The 16850-nt window shown below is 51.4% G+C and overlaps 5 non-coding genes across 5 annotated transcripts; all 5 read left to right on the forward strand.

The window, feature by feature from the left end:
• Nucleotides 1-1858: 1858 nt before the first annotated feature.
• Trnat-agu (transfer RNA threonine (anticodon AGU)) lies at nt 1859-1932 on the forward strand. The gene has a single exon. It is a non-coding gene; the product is annotated as a tRNA-Thr (tRNA).
• Nucleotides 1933-6487: 4555 nt separating this feature from the next.
• Nucleotides 6488-6560, forward strand: Trnat-ggu (transfer RNA threonine (anticodon GGU)). Its single transcript has one exon. It is a non-coding gene; the product is annotated as a tRNA-Thr (tRNA).
• Nucleotides 6561-7067: 507 nt separating this feature from the next.
• On the forward strand, nt 7068-7140 carry Trnat-agu (transfer RNA threonine (anticodon AGU)). Its single transcript has one exon. It is a non-coding gene; the product is annotated as a tRNA-Thr (tRNA).
• Nucleotides 7141-14013: 6873 nt separating this feature from the next.
• On the forward strand, nt 14014-14086 carry Trnat-ggu (transfer RNA threonine (anticodon GGU)). Its single transcript has one exon. It is a non-coding gene; the product is annotated as a tRNA-Thr (tRNA).
• A 503-nt stretch (nt 14087-14589) lies between these two features.
• On the forward strand, nt 14590-14667 carry Trnat-agu (transfer RNA threonine (anticodon AGU)). The gene has a single exon. It is a non-coding gene; the product is annotated as a tRNA-Thr (tRNA).
• The last annotated feature ends 2183 nt before the right edge of the window (nt 14668-16850 follow it).

Here is a 16850-nt window from a genome sequence, read left to right on the forward strand (position 1 = left end):
TTAAAAAGATGATCCCCTTCACCCCGAGTAGTCCGAGTGGCGCTGGCTACCACCCCCAAGTGCAGGAAACAAAATTACATTAACATAAATACCCGAGAAATTGCTGGGGAAACAGCCCCGCCGGTACCGTAGTGCTTGTCGCACCAGACTGGTATTCTGGAGGTCATGGGTTCGGATCCCACCCATCGGGCATTTTTTCACCACTTTCTTCTCGAATAAAAAAAATTCATCATCTCTTTCTATGACTTACTACAACCTCCCCTTTGCTTTCCGAGGTTTTCCACCCCACCCGGGGGTGGGCATGAGTAGGTGATGGAAGCCGAGTGGCCGGCTGACACGATGTAAGGCCGCGTCAAGTTTTCAGGACAAATAAAGATGTTTTCTCACCCTCTCTCTCTCTTGACTGCCAACTCTTATTTTCTGTCTTATTTCACGGAGCCCCTCATTTCCCATTTTCTGATTCGCTACATGCTTAGACAGGGCTTCTGTTCTGGCAGTCTTGGAGCTAAAGGGAGCTTAAGAGGGTTCAACGCTGGTCGACCACTGTCGACATGTCGTAGACACTCGAGTCACGGCCCGGGGGTTAAAAAGATGGTCCCCTTCACCCCGAGTAGTCCGAGTGGCGCTGGCTACCAGCCCGAAGTGCAGGAAACAAAAAACCTTAACATAAATACCCGAGAAAGTGCTGAAAAAACAGCCCCGCCGGTTGCGTAGTGGTTATCGCACCAGACCGGTATTATGGAGGTCGTGGGTTCAGATCCCACCCGGCGGGCATTTTTACACCACTTTATTCTCAGATAAAAAAATTCTTCATCTCTTTCTATGACCCACCACAACCTCCCCTTTGCTTTCCGAGTTTTTTCACCCCACCCGGGAGTAGGCATGAGTAGGTGACGGAAGCCGAGTGGCCGGCTGACACGACGTGTGGCCGCGTCAAGTTTGCAGGACAAATAAAGATGTTTTCTCTCTCTCTCTCTTGACTGCCAACTCTTATTTTCTGTCTTATTTCACGGAGCCGCTCATTTCCCATTTTGTGATTCGCTACATGCTTAGAGAGGGCCTCTGTTCTGGCAGTGTTGGTGCCAAAGGGAGCTTAAGAGGGTTCAACGCTGGTCGACCACTGTCGAGATGTCGTAAACACTCGAGTCACGGCCCTGGGGGTTAAAAGATGATCCCCTTCACCCCGAGTAGTCCGAGTGGCGCTCGCTACCACCCCCAAGGGCAGGAAACAAAATTACATTAACATAAATACTCGAGAAATTGCTGGGGAAACAGCCCCGCCGGTAGCGTAGTGGTTATTGCCCCAGACCGGTACTCTGGAGGTCGTGGGTTCAGATCCCACCCGGCGGGCGTTTTTGCACCACTTTATTCTCAGATAAAAAAAATTCTTCATCTCTTTCTGTGACCCACCTAAATCTCTCCTTTGCTTTCCGAGGTTTTCCACCCCACCCGGGAGTAGGCATGAGTAGGTGACGCAAGCCGAGTGGCCGGCTGACACGACTTGAGACCGCGTCAAGTTTGCAGGACAAATAAAGATGTTTTCTCTCTCTCTCTCTGTCTTGACTGCCAACTCTTATTTTCTGTCTTATTTCACGGAGCCCCTCATTTCCCGTTTTCTGATTCGCTACATGCTTAGAGATGGCCTCTGTTCTGGTAGTCTTGGTGCCAAAGGGACCTTAAGAGGGTTGAACGCTGGTCGACCCCTGTCGGCATATCGTAGGCACTCGAGTCACGGCCCGGGGGTTAAAAAGATGGTCCCCTTCACCTCGAGTAGTCCGAGTGGCGCGGGCTACCACCCCAAGTGCAGGAAACAAAAAAACCTTAACATAAATACCCGAGAAAGTGCTGGGGAAACAGCCCCGCCTGTAGCGTAGTGGTTATCGCACCAGACCAGTATTCTGGAGGTCGAGGGTTCGGATCCCACCAGGGGGGCATTTTTTCACCACCTTCTTCTCGAATGAAAAAATTCTTCATCTCTTTCTATGACCCACCACAACCTCCCCTTTGCTTTCCGAGGTTTTCCACCCCACCCGGGAGTAGGCATGAGTAGGTGACGGAAGCCGAATGGCCGGCTGACACGACGTGATGCCGCGTCAAGTTTGCAGGACAAATAAAGATGTTTTCTCTCTCTCTCTCTCTTGACTGCCAACTCTTATTTTCTGTCTTATTTCATCGAGCCCCTCATTTCCCATTTTCTGTATCGCCACATGCTTAGAGATGTACCCCTGTTCTGGTAGTCTTGGTGCCAAAGGGAGCTTAAGAGGGTTCAACGCTGGTAGACCACTGTCGACATATCGTAGGCACTCGAGTCACGGCCCGGGGGTTAAAAAGATGATCCCCTTCACCCCGAGTAGTCCGAGTGGCGCTGGCTACCACCCCCAAGTGCAGGAAACAAAAAAACCTAAACATAAATAGCCGAAAAAGTGCTGGGGAAACAGCCCCGCCTGTAGCGTAGTGGTTATCGCACCAGACCGGTATTCTGGAGGACGTGGGTTCGGATCCCACCCGGCGGGCATTTTTTCACCACTTTCTTCTCGAATAAAAAATTCTTCATCTCTTTCTATGACCCATCACAACATTCCCTTTGCTTTCCGAGGTTTTCCACCCCACCTGGGGGTAGGCATGAGTAGGTGACGGAAGCCGAGTGGCCGGCTGACACGACGTGAGGCCGCTTCGCGTTTGCAGGACCAATAAAGATGTTTTCTCTCTCTCTCTCTCTCTTGACTGCCAACTCTTATTTTCAGTCTTATTTCACGGAGCCCGTAATTTCCCATTTTCTGATTCGCTACATGCTTAGAGACGGCCTCTGTTCTGGTAGTCTTGGTGCCAAAGGGGCCTTAAGAGGGTTCAACGCTGGTCGACCACTGTCGACATGTCGTAGACTCTCGAGTCACGGCCCGGGGGTTAAAAAGATGATCCCATTCACCCCGAGTAGTCCGAGTGGCGCTGGCTACCACCCCCAAGTGCAGGAAACAAAATTACATTAACATAAATACCCGAGAAATTGCTGGGGAAACAGCCCCGCCAGTAGCGTAGTGGTTATCGCACCAGACCGGTATTCTGGAGGTCGTGGGTTCAGATCCCACCCGGCGGGCTTTTTTTCACCACTTTATTCTCGGATAAAAAAAATTCTTCATCTCTTTCTATGACCCACCACAACCTCCCCTTTGCTTTCCGAGGTTGTCCACCCCACCCGGGGGTAGGCATGAGTAGGTGATGGAAATCGAGTGTCCGGCTGACACGACGTGAGGCCGCGTCAAGTTTTCAGGACAAATAAAGATGTTCTCTCCCTCTCTCTCTCTTGACTGCCAACTCCTATTTTCTGTCTTATTTCACAGAGCAGCTCATTTCCCATTTTCTGATTCGCTACATGCTTAGTTAGGGCCTCTCTTCTGGCAGTCTTGGTGCCAAAGGGTGCTTAAGAGGGTTCAACGCTGGTCGACCACTGTCGACATATCGTAGGCACTCGAGTCACGGCCTGGGGATTAAAAAGATGATCCCCTTCACCCCGAGTAGTCCGAGTGGCGCTGGCTACCACCCCCAAGTGCAGGAAACAAAATTACATTAACATAAATAGCCGAGAAAGTGCTGGGGAAGCAGCCCCGCCGGTAGCGTAGTGGTTATCGCACCAGACCGGTATTCTGGAGGTCGTGGGTTGGAATCCCACCCGGCGGGCATTCTTTCACCACTTTCTTCTCGAATAAAAAAATTCTTCATCTCTTTCTATGACCCACCACAACCTCCCCTTTGCTTTCCAAGGTTTTACAATCCACCTGGGGGTAGGCATGAGTAGGTCACGGAAGCCGAGTGGCCGGCTGACACGACGTGAGGCCGCGTCGCGTTTGCAGGAAAATAAAGATGTTTTCTCTCTCTCTCTCTCTTGACTGCCAACTCTTATTTTCTGTCCTATTTCACGCAGCCCTCATTTCCCATTTTCTGATTCCCTACAGGCTTAGTTACGGCCTCTGTTCAAGGCAGTCTTGGTGCCAAAGGGAGCTTAAGAGGGTTCAACGCTGGTCGACCACTGTCGACATGTCGTAGACACTCGAGTCACGGCCCGGGGGTTAAAAAGATGGCCCTTTCACCCGAGTAGTCCGAGTGGCGCTGGCTACCACCCCCAAGTGCAGTAAACAAAATTACATTATCATAAATACCCGAGAAAGTGCTGGGGTAACAGCCCCGCCAGTAGCGTAGTGGTTATCGCACCAGACCGGCATTCTGGAGGTTGTGGGTTCGGATACCACCCGGCGGGCATTTTTTCACCACCTTTTTCTCGAATGAAAAAATTCTTCATCTATTTCTATGACCCACCACAACCTCCCCTTTGCTTTCCGAGGTTTTCCACCCCACCTGAGGGTCGGCATGAGTAGGTCAAAGAAGCCGAGTGGCCGGCTGACACGACGTGAGGCCGCGTCGCGTTTGCAGGACAAATAAAGATGTTTTCTCTCTCTCTCTCTCTTGACTGCCAACTCTTATTTTCTGTCCTATTTCACGCAGCCCTCATTTCCCATTTCCTGATTCCCTACAGGCTTAGTTACGGCCTCTGTTCAAGGCAGTCTTGGTGCCAAAGGGAGCTTAAGAGGGTTCAACGCTGGTCGACCACTGTCGACATGTCGTAGACACTCGAGTCACGGCCCGGGGGTTAAAAAGATGGCCCCCTTCACCTCGAATAGTCCGAGTGGCGCTGGCTACCAGCCCCAGGTGCAGGAAACAAAATTACATTGACATAAATACCCGAGAAAGTGCTGGGGAAACAGCCGCCCTGGTAGCGTAGTGGTTGTCGCACCAGACCGGTATTCTGGAGGTCATGGGTTCGGATCCCACCCGTCGGGCATTTTTTCACCACTTTCTTCTCGAATAAAAAAAATTCTTCATCTCTTTCTATGACTTACCACAACCTCCCCTTTGCTTTACGAGGTTTTCCACCCCACCCGGTGGTAGGCATGAGTAGGTGACGGAAGCCGAGTGGCCGGCTGACACGACGTGAGGCCACGTCGCGTTTGCAGGACAAATAAAGATATTTTCTCTCTCTCTTGACTGCCAACTCTTATTTTCTGTCTTATTTCACGGAGCCCCTCATTTCCCATTTTCTGTATCGCTACATGCTTAGAGATGGCCTCTGTTCTGGTAGTCTTGGTGCCAAAGGGAGCTTAAGAGGGTTCAACGCTGGTCGACCACTGTCGACATATCGTAGACACTCGAGTCACGGCCCGGGGGTTAAAAAGATGATCCCCTTCACCCCGAGTAGTCCGAGTGGCGCTGGCTACCACCCCCAAGTGCAGGAAACAAAATTACATTAACATAAATACCCGAGAAATTGCTGAGGAAACAGCCCCGCCGGTAGCGTAGTGGTTATCACACCATACCGGTATTCTGGAGGTCGTGGGTTCAGATCCCACCCGGCGGGCATTTTTTCACCACCTTCTTCTCGAATGAAAAAATTGTTCATCTATTTCTATGACCCACCACAACCTCCCCTTTGCTTTCCGAGGTTTTCCACCCCACCTGAGGGTCGGCATGAGTAGGTCACGGAAGCCGAGTGGCCGGCTGACACGACGTGAGGCCGCGTCGCGTTTGCAGGACAAATAAAGATGTTTTCTCCCTCTCTTGACTGCCAACTCTTATTTTCTGTCTTATTTCATGGAGCCCCTCATTTCCCATTTTCTGTATCGCTACATGCTTAGAGGTGGCCTCTGTTCTGGTAGTCTTGGTGCCAAAGGGAGCTTAAGAGGTGTTCAACGCTGGTCGACCACTGTCGACATGTCGTAGACACTCGAGTCACGGCCCGGGGGTTAAAAAGATGGCCCCTTTCACCTGAGTAGTCCGAGTGGCGCTGGATACAACCCCCAAGTGCAGGAAACAAAATTACATTAACATAAATACCCGAGAAATTGCTGGGGAAACAGCCCCGCCGGTAGCATAGTGGTTATCGCACCAGACCGGTATTCTGGAGGTCGTGGGTTCAGATCCCACCCTGCGGGCATTTTTTCACCACCTTCTTCTCGAATGAAAAAATTCTTCATCTATTTCTATGACCCACCACAACCTCCCCTTTGCTTTACGAGGTTTTCCACCCCACCTGAGGGTCGGCATGAGTAGGTCACGGACGCCGAGTGGCCGGCTGACACGACGTGAGGCCGCGTCGCGTTTGCAGACAAATAAAGATGTTTTTTCTCTTTCTCTCTCTTGACTGCCAACTGTTATTTTCTGTCTTATTTCACGGGGCCGCTAATTTCCCATTTTCTGATTCGCTTCATGCTTAGAGAGGGACTGTGTTCTGGCAGTCTGGGTGCCAACGGGAGCTTAAGAGGGTTCAACACTGGTCGACCACTGTCGACATGTCGTAGACACTCGAGTCACGGTCCGGGGCTTAAAAAGATGATCCCCTTCACGCCGAGTAGTCCGAGTGGCGCTGGCTACCACCCCCAAGTGCAGGAAACAAAAGTACATTAACATCATTACCCGAGAAATTGCTGGGGAAACAGCCCCGCCGGTAGCGTAGTGGTTATCGCACCAGACTGGTATTCTGGAGGTCGTGGGTTCAGATCCCACCCGGCGGGCATTTTTGCACCACTTTATTCTCAGATAAAAAAAATTTTTCATCTTTTTCTATGACCCACCTAAACCTCCCCTTTGCTTTCCGAGGTTTTCCACCCCACCCGGGAGTAGGCATGAGTAGGTGACGGAAGCCGATTGGCCGGCTGACACGACGTGAGGCCGCGTCAAGTTAGCAGGACAAATAAAGATGTTTTCTCTCTCTCTCTTTTTTGACTGCCAACTCTTGTTTTCTGTCTTATTTCACGGAGCCCCTCATTTCCCGTTTTCTGATTCGCTACATGCTTAGAGGTGGCCTCTGTTCTGGTAGCCTTGGTACCAAAGGGAGCTTAAGAGGGTTCAACGCTGGTCGACCACTGTCGACATGTCGTAGACACTCGAGTCACGGCCCGGGGGTGTAAAAGATGGTCCCCTTCACCCCGAGTAGTCCCAGTGATCTGGCTACCATCCCCAAGTTCAGGAAACAAAAAAACCTTCACATAAATACCCGAGAAAGTGCTGGGGAAGCAGCCCCGCCGGTAGCGTAGTGGTTATCGCACCAGACCAGTATTCTGGAGGTCGTGGGTTGGAATCCCACCCGGCGGGCATTCTTTCACCACTTTCTTCTCGAATAAAAAAATTCTTCATCTGTTTCTATGACCCACCACAACCTCTCCTTTGCTTTCCGAGGTTTTCCACCCCACCTGAGGGTCGGCATGAGTAGGTCACGGAAGCCGAGTGGCCGGCTGAGACGACGTGAGGCCGCGTCAAGTTTTCAGGACCAATAAAGATGTTTTCTCTCCTTCTCTCTCTCTCTGGACTGTGAACTCTTATTTTCTCTCTTATTTAAGAGAGCCGCTCATTTCCCATTTTTTTATTCGCTACATGCTTAGTTAGGGCCTCTCTTCTGGCAGTCTTGGTGCCAAAGGGAGCTTAAGAGGGTTCAACGCTGGTCGACCACTCTCGACATGTCGTAGACACTCGAGTCACGGCCCGGGGGGTTCAAAAGATGATCCCCTTCACCCCGAGTAGTCCGAGTGGCGCTGGCCTAACCCCCAAGTGCAGGAAACAAAAAAACCTAAACATAAATAGCCGAGAAAGTGCTGGGGAAAAAGCCCCGCCGGTAGCGTAGTGGTTATCGCACCAGACCGGTATTCTGGAGGTCGTGGGTTCTGATCCCACCCGGCGGGCATTTTTTCACCACTTTATTCTCGGATAAAAAAATTCTTCATCCCTTTCTATGACCCACCACAACCTCCCCTTTGCTTTCCGAGGTATTCCACCCCACCTGAGGGTCGGCATGAGTAGGTCACGGAAGCTGAGGTGCCGGCTGACACGACGTGAGGCCGCGTCAAGTTTTCAGGACAAATAAAGTTGTTTTCTCTCCTTCTCTATCTCTCTGGACTGCCAACTCTTATTTTCTCTCTTATTTCAGAGAGCCGGTAATTTCCCATTTTTTGATTCGCTACATGCTTTGTTAGGGCCTCTCTTCTGGCAGCCTTGGTGCCAAAGGGAGCTTAAGAGGGTTCAACGCTGGTCGACCACTCTCGACATGTCGTAGACACTCGAGTGACGGCCCGGGGGTTCAAAAGATGATCCCCTTCACCCCGAGTAGTCCGAGTGGCGCTGGCCTCACCCCCAAGTGCAGGAAACAAAAAAACCTAAACATAAATAGCCGAGAAAGTGCTGGGGAAACAGCCCCGCCGGTAGCGTAGTGGTTATCGCACCAGACCGGTATTCTGGAGGTCGTGGGTTCCGATCCCACCCGGCGGGCATTTTTTCACCGCTTTATTCTCGGATAAAAAAATTCTTCACCCCTTTCTATGACCCACCACAACCTCCCCTTTGCTTTCCGAGGTTTTCCACCCCACCCGGGAGTAGGCATGAGTAGGTGACGGAAGCCGAATGGCCGGCTGACACGACGTGAGGCCGCGTCAAGTTTGCAGGACAAATAAAGATGTTTTCTCTCTCTCTCTCTCTTGACTGCCAACTCTTATTTTCTGTCTTATTTCACGGCGCCCCTCATTTCCCATTTTCTGTATCGCCACATGCTTAGAGATGGCCCCTGTTCTGGTAGTCTTGGTGCCAAAGGGAGCTTAAGAGGGTTCAACGCTGGTCGACCACTGTCGACATATCGTAGGCACTCGAGTCACGGCCCGGGGATTAAAAAGATGATCCCCTTCACCCCGAGTAGTCCGAGTGGCGCTGGCTACCACCCCCAAGTGCAGGAAACAAAAAAACCTAAACATAAATAGCCGAGAAAGTGCTAAGGAAACAGCCCCGCCGGTAGCGTAGTGGTTATCGCACCAGACCGGTATTCTGGAGGTCGTGGGTTCCGATCCCACCCGGCGGGCATTTTTTCACCACTTTATTCTCGGATAAAAAAATTCTTCATCTCTTTCTATGACCCACCACAACCTCCCCTTTGCTTTCCGAAGTTTTCTACCCCACCCAGGGGTAGGCATGAGTAGGTCACGGAAGCCGAGTGGCTGGCTGACACGACGTGAGGCCACGTCGCGTTTGCAGGACAAATAAAGATGTTTTCTCCCTCTCTTGACTGCCAACTCTTATTTTCTGTCTTATTTAACGGAGCCCCTCATTTCCCATTTTCTGATTCGCTACATGCTTAGAGAGGGCCTCTGTTCTGGCAGTCTTGGTGCCAAAGGGAGCTTAAGAGGGTTCAACGCTGGTCGACCACTGTCGACATGTCGTAGACACTCGAGTCACGACCCGGGGGTTAAAAAGATGGTCCCCTTCACCCCGAGTAGTCCGATTGGCGCTGGCTACCACCCCCAAGTGCAAGAAACAAAAAAACCTTAACATAAATATCTGAGAAAGTGCTGGGGAAGCAGCCCCGCCGGTAGCGTAGTGGTTATCGCACCAGACCGGTATTCTGGAGGTCGTGGGTTGGAATCCCACCCGGCGGGCATTCTTTCACCACTTTCTTCTCGAATAAAAAAATTCTTCATCTCTTTCTATGACCCACCACAACCTCCCCTTTGCTTTCCAAGGTTTTACACTCCACCTGGGGGTAGGCATGAGTAGGTCACGGAAGCCGAGTGGCCGGCTGACACGACGTGAGGCCGCGTCGCGTTTGCAGGACAAATAAAGATGTTTTCTCTCTCTCTCTCTCTCTTGACTGCCAACTCTTATTTTCTGTCTTATTTCACGGAGCCCTCATTTCCCATTTTCTGATTCACTACCGGCTTAGCTACGGCCTCTGTTCTGGAAGTCTTGGTGCCAAAGGGAGCTTAAGAGGGCTCAACGCTGGTCGACCACTGTCGAAATATCGTAGACACTCGAGTCACGGCCCGGGGGTTAAAAAGATGCCCCTTTCACCCGAGTAGTCCGAGTGGCGCTGGCTACCACCCCCAAGTGCAGTAAACAAAATTACATTATCATAAATACCCGAGAAAGTGCTGGGGTAACAGCCCCGCCAGTAGCGTAGTGGTTATCGCACCAGACCGGCATTCTGGAGGTTGTGGGTTCGGATACCACCCGGCGGGCATTTTTTCACCACCTTCTTCTCGAATGAAAAAATTCTTCATCTATTTCTATGACCCACCACAACCTCCCCTTTGCTTTCCGAGGTTTTCCACCCCACCTGAGGGTCGGCATGAGTAGGTCACAGAAGTCGAGTGGCCGGCTGACACGACGTGAGGCCGCGTCGCGTTTGCAGGACAAATAAAGATGTTTTCTCTCTCTCTCTCTCTCTTGACTGCCAACTCTTATTTTCTGTCCTATTTCACGCAGCCCTCATTTCCCATTTTCTGATTCCCTACAGGCTTAGTTACGGCCTCTGTTCAAGGCAGTCTTGGTGCCAAAGGGAGCTTAAGAGGGTTCAACGCTGGTCGACCACTGTCGACATGTCGTAGACACTCGAGTCACGGCCCGGGGGTTAAAAAGATGGCCCCCTTCACCTCGAGTAGTCCGAGTGGCGCTGGCTACCACCCCCAGGTGCAGGAAACAAAATTACATTGACATAAATACCCGAGAAAGTGCTGGGGAAACAGCCGCCCCGGTAGCGTAGTGGTTGTCGCACCAGACCGGTATTCTGGAGGTCATGGGTTCGGATCCCACCCGTCGGGCATTTTTTCACCACTTTCTTCTCGAATAAAAAAAATTCTTCATCTCTTTCTATGACTTACCACAACCTCCCCTTTGCTTTACGAGGTTTTCCACCCCACCCGGGGGTAGGCATGAGTAGGTGACGGAAGCCGAGTGGCCGGCTGACACGACGTGAGGCCACGTCGCGTTTGCAGGATAAATAAAGATATTTTCTCTCTCTCTTGACTGCCAACTCTCTTTTTCTGTCTTATTTCACGGAGCCCCTCATTTCCCATTTTCTGTATCGCTACATGCTTAGAGATGGCCTCTGTTCTGGTAGTCTTGGTGCCAAAGGGTGCTTAAGAGGGTTCAACGCTGGTCGACCACTGTCGACATATCGTAGACACTCGAGTCACGGCCCGGGGGTTAAAAAGATGATCCCCTTCACCCCGAGTAGTCCGAGTGGCGCTGGCTACCACCCCCAAGTGCAGGAAACAAAATTACATTGACATAAATACCCGATAAAGTGCTGGGGAAACAGCCCCGCCGGTAGCGTAGTGGTTGTGGCACCAGACCGGTATTCTGGAGGTCATGGGTTCGGATCCCTCCCGTCGGGCATTTTTTCACCACTTTCTTCTCGAATAAAAAAAGTTCATCTCTTTCTATGACTTACCACAACCTCCCCTTTGCTTTCCGAGGTTTTCCAACCCCACCCGGGGGTGGACATAAGTAGGTGACGGAAGCCGAGTGGCCGGCTGACACGACGTGAGGCCGCATCAAGTTTGCAGGACAAATAAAGATGTTTTCTCTCTCTTCTCTCTTGACTGCCAACTCTTATTTTCGGTCTTATTTCACGGAGCCCCTCATTTCCCATTTGCTGATTCGCTACATGCTTAGAGATGGCCTCTGTTCTGGTAGTCTTGGTGCCAAAGAGAGCTTCAGAGGGTTCAACGCTGGTCGACCGTGTCGACATGTCGTAGACATTCGAGTCACGGTCCGGGGCTGAAAAGATGATCCCTTTCACCACGAGTAGTCCGAGGGGTGTGGGCTACCACCCCCAAGTGCAGGAAACAAAACTACATTACCATAAATACCCGAAAAATTGCTGGGGAAACAGTTCCACCGGTAGCGTAGTGGTTATCGCACCAGACCGGTATCCTGGAGGTCGTGGGTTCAGATCCCACCCGGCGGGCATTTTTTCACCACTTTATTCTCGAATAAAAAAATTCTTCATCTCTTTCTACGACCCACCACAACCTCCCCTTTGCTTTCCGAGGTTTTCCCCCCACCCGGGGGTAGGCATGAGTAGGTGAACGAAGCCGAGTGGCCGGCTGACACGACGTGTGGCCGCGTCAAGTTTTCAGGACAAATAAAGATGTTTTCTCTCTCTCTCTCTCTTGACTGCCAACTCTTATTTTCTGTCTTATTTCACGGAGCCGCTCATTTCCCATTTTTTGATTCGCTACGAGCTTAGAGATGGCCTCTGTTCTGGTAGTCTTGGTGCCAAAGGGAGCTTAAGAGGGTTGAACGCTGGTCGACCACTGTCGACATGTCGTAGACACTCGAGTCACGGCCCGGGGGTTAAAAAGATGGCCCCCTTCACCTCGAGTAGTCCGAGTGGCGCTGGCTACCACCCCCAAGTGCAGGAAACAAAATTACATTGACATAAATACCCGAGAAAGTGCTGGGGAAACAGCCGCGCCGGTAGTGTAGTGGTTGTTGCACCAGACCGGTATTCTGGAGGTCATGGGTTCGGATCTCACCCGTCGGGCATTTTTTCACCACTTTCTTCTCGAATAAAAAAAATTCATCTCTTTCTATAACATACCACAACCTCCCCTTTGCTTTCTGAGGTTTTCCACCCCACCCGGGGGTAGGCATGAGTAGGTGACAGAAGCCGAGTGGCCGGCTGACACGACGTGAGGCCACGTCGCGTTTGCAGGAAAAATAAAGATGTTTTCTCTCTCTCTTGATTGCCAACTCTTATTTTCTGTCTTATTACACAGAGCCCGTCATTTCCCATTTTCTGTATCGCTACATGCTTAGAGATGACCTCTGTTCTGGTAGTCTTGGTGCCAAAGGGAGCTTAAGAGGGTTCAACGCTGGTCGACCACTGTCGACATATCGTAGACACTCGAGTCACGGCCCGGGGGTTAAAAAGATGATCCCCTTCACCCCGAGTAGTCCGAGTGGCGCTGGCTACCACCCCCAAGTGCAGGAAAGAAAAAAACCTTAATATAAATACCCGAAAAAGAGCTGGGGAAACAGCCCCACTTGTAGCGTAGTGGTTATCGCACGAGACCAGTATTCTGGAGGAGGTGGGTTCGGATCCCACCCGGCGGGCAGTTTTTCACCACCTTCTTCTCGAATGAAAAAATTCTTCATCTCTTTCTATGACCCACCACAACCTCCCCTTTGCTTTCCGAGGTTTTCCACCCCACCTGGGGGTCGGCATGAGTAGGTCAGGGAAGCCGAGTGGCCGGCTGACACGACGTGAGGCCGCGTCGCGTTTGCAGGACAAATAAAGATGTTTTCTCTCTCTCTCTCTCTCTTGACTGCCAACTCTTATCTTCTGTCTTATTTCACGGAGCCTTCATTTCCCATTTTCTGATTCCCTACAGGCTTAGTTACGGGCTCTGTTCTGGCAGTCTTGGTGCCAAGAGCAGCTTAAGAGGGTTCAACGCTGGTCGACCACTGTCGACATGTCGTAGACACTCGGGTCACGGCGCGGGGGTTAAAATGATGGCCCCCTTCACCTCGAGTAGTCCGAGTGGCGCTGGCTACTACCCCCAAGTGCAGGAAACAAAATTACATTGACATAAATACCCGAGAAAGTGCTGGGGAAACAGCTCCGCCGGTAGCGTAGTGGTTGTCGCACCAGACCGGTATTCTGGAGGTCATGGGTTCGGATCCCACCCGTCGGGCATTTTGTCACCACTTTCTTCTCGAATAAAAAAAATTCTTCATCTCTTTCTATGACTTACCACAACCTCCTCTTTGCTTTCCGATGTTTTCCTCCCCACCCGGGGGTAGGCATGAGTAGGTGACGGAAGCCGAGTGGCCGGCTGACACGACGTGAGGCCGCGTCAAGTTTGCAGGACAAACAAAGATGTTTTTTCTCTTTCTATCTCTTGACTGCCAACTGTTATTTTCTGTCTTATTTCACGGGGCCGCTCATTTCCCATTTTCTGATTCGCTACATGCTTAGAGAGGGACTGTGTTCTGGCAGTCTGGGTGCCAAAGGGAGCTTAAAAGGGTTCAATACTGGTCGACCACTGTCGACATGTCGTAGACACTCGAGTCACGGTCCGGGGCTTAAAAAGATGATCCCCTTCACGCCGAGTAGTCCGAGTGGCGCTGGCTACCACCCCCAAGTGCAGGAAACAAAATTACATTAACATCATTACCCGAGAAATTGCTGGGGAAACAGCCCCGCCGGTAGCGTAGTGGTTATCGCACTAGACTGGTATTCTGGAGGTCGTGGGTTCAGATCCCACCCGGCGGGCATTTTTGCACCACTTTATTCTCAGATAAAAAAATTTGTTCATCTCTTTCTATGACCCACCTAAACCTCCCCTTTGCTTTCCGAGGTTTTCCACCCCACCTGAGGGTCGGCATGAGTAGGTCACGGAAGCCGAGTGGCCGGCTGACACGACGTGAGGCCGGGTCGCGTTTGCAGGACAAATAAAGATGTTTTCTCTCTCACTCTCTCTTGACTGCCAACTCTTATTTTCTGTCTTATTTCACGGAGCCCTCATTTCCCATTTTCTGATTCCCTACAGGCTTAGTTACGGCCTCTGTTCTGGCAGTCTTGGTGCCAAAGGGAGCTTAAGAGGGTTCAACGCTGGTCGACCACTGTCGACATGTCGTAGACACTCGAGTCACGGCCCGGGGGTTAAAAACATGGTCCCCTTCCCCCCGAGTAGTCCGAGTGGCGCTGGCTACCACCCCCAAGTGCAGGAAACAAAAAACCTTAGCATAAATACCCGAGAAAGTGCTGGGGAAACAGCCCCGCCTGTTGCGTAGTGGTTATCGCACCAGACCAGTATTCTGGAGGTCGTGGGTTCGGATCCCACCCGGCGGGCATACTTTCACCACTTTCTTCTCGAATAAAAAATTCTTCATCTCTTTCTATGACCCACCACAACCTCCCCTTAGCTTTCCGAGGTGTTCCACCCCACCTGGGGGTAGGCATGAGTAGGTCACGGAAGCCGAGTGGCCGGCTGACACGACGTGAGGCCGCGTCGCGTTTGCAGGACAAATAAAGATGTTTTTTCTCTCTCTCTCTTGACTGCCAACGCTTATTTTCTGTCTTATTTCAGGGAGCCCCTCATTTCCCATTTTCTGATTCGCTACATGCTTAGTTACGGCCTCTGTTCTGGCAGTCTTGGTGCAAAAGGGAGCTTCAGAGGGTTCAACGCTGGTCGACCACTGTCGACATGTCGTCGACACTCGAGTCACGGCCCGGGGCTTAAAAAGATGATCCCCTTCACCCCGAGTAGTCCGAGTGGCGCTGGCTACCAGCCCCAAGTGCAGGAAACAAAAAAACCTTAACATAAATACCCGAGAAAGTGCTGGGGAAACAGCCCCGCCGGTAGCGTAGTGGTTATCGCACCACACCGGTATTCTGGAGGTCGTGGGTTCGGATTCCACCCGGCGGGAATTTTTTCACCACCTTCTTCTGGAAAAAAAAATTCTTCATCTCTTTCTATGCCCCACCACAACCTCCCCTTTGCTTTCCGAGGTTTTCCACCCCTTCTGGGGGTAGGCATGAGTAGGTTACGGAAGCCGAGTGGCCGGCTGACACGACGTGTGGCGGCGTTAAGTTTTCAGGAGCAATAAAGATGTTTTCTCTCCCTCTCTCTCTCTCTTGACTGCCAACTCTTATTTTCTGTATTATTTCACGAAGCCCCTCAATTCCCATTTTCTGATTCGCTACATGCTTAGAGAGGGCTTCCGTTCTGGCAGTCTTGGAGCCAAAGGGAGCTTAAGAGGGTTCAACGCTGGTCGACCACTGTCGACATGTCGTAGACACTCGAGTCACGGCCCGTGGGTTAAAAAGATGGTCACCTTCACCCCGAGTAGTCCGAGTGGCGCTGGCTACCACCCCCAAGGGCAGGAAACAAAATTACATTAACATCATTACCCGAGAAATTGCTGGGGAAACAGCCCGCCGGTAGCGTAGTGGTTCTCGCACCAGACTGGTATTCTGGAGGTCGTGGGTTAAGATCCCACCCGGCGGGCATTTTTGCACCACTTTATTCTCAGATAAAAAAAATTCTTCATCTCTTTCTATGACCCACCTAAACCTCCCTTTTGCTTTCCGAGGTTTTCCACCCCACCCGGGAGTAGGCATGAGTAGGTGACGGAAGCCGATTGGCCGGCTGACACGACGTGAGGCCGCGTCAAGTTTGCAGGACAAATAAAGATGTTTTCTCTCTCTCTCTCTTTTTTGACTGCCAACTCTTATTTTCTGTCTTATTTCACGGAGCCCCTCATTTCCCGTTTTCTGATTCGCTACATGCTTAGAGATGGCCTCTGTTCTGGTAGCCTTGGTGCCAAATGGAGCTTAAGAGGGTTCAACGCTGGTCGACCACTGTCGACATGTCGTAGACACTCGAGTAACGGCCCACTGGTGTAAAAGATGGTCCCCTTCACCCCGAGTAGTCCCAGTGATCTGGCTACCAGCCCCAAGTTCAGGAAACAAATAAACCTTCACATAAATACCCGAGAAAGTGCTGGGGAAACAGCCCCGCCGGTAGCGTAGTGGTTATCGCACCAGACCGCCATTCTGGAGGTCGTGGGTTGGGATCCCAGCCGGCGGGCATTTTTTCACCACTTTCTTCTCGAATGAAAAAATTCTTCATCTCTTTCTATGACCCACCACAACCTCCCCTTTGCTTTCCGAGGTTTTCCACCCCACCTGAGGGTCGGCATGAGTAGGTCACGGAAGCCGAGTGGCCGGCTGACACGACGTGAGGCCGCGTCGCGTTTGCAGGACAAATAAAGATGTTTTCTCTCTCACTCTCTCTTGACTGCCAACTCTTATTTTCTGTCTTATTTCACGGAGCCCTCATTTCCCATTTTCTGATTCCCTACAGGCTTAGTTACGGCCTCTGTTCTGGCAGTCTTGGTGCCAAAGGGAGCTTCAGAGGGTTCAACGCTGGTCGACCACTGTCGACATGTCGTAGACACTCGAGTCACGGCCCGGGGGTTAAAAAGATGGTCACCTTCACCCCGAGTAGTCCGAGTGGCGCTGGCTACCACCC

Source organism: Haemaphysalis longicornis, unplaced genomic scaffold (genome assembly GCF_048455015.1).
Source record: "Haemaphysalis longicornis isolate Haplotype H1 unplaced genomic scaffold, Haemaphysalis longicornis Haplotype H1 scaffold_5, whole genome shotgun sequence".
Classification (NCBI taxonomy): Eukaryota; Metazoa; Arthropoda; class Arachnida; order Ixodida; family Ixodidae; genus Haemaphysalis; species Haemaphysalis longicornis.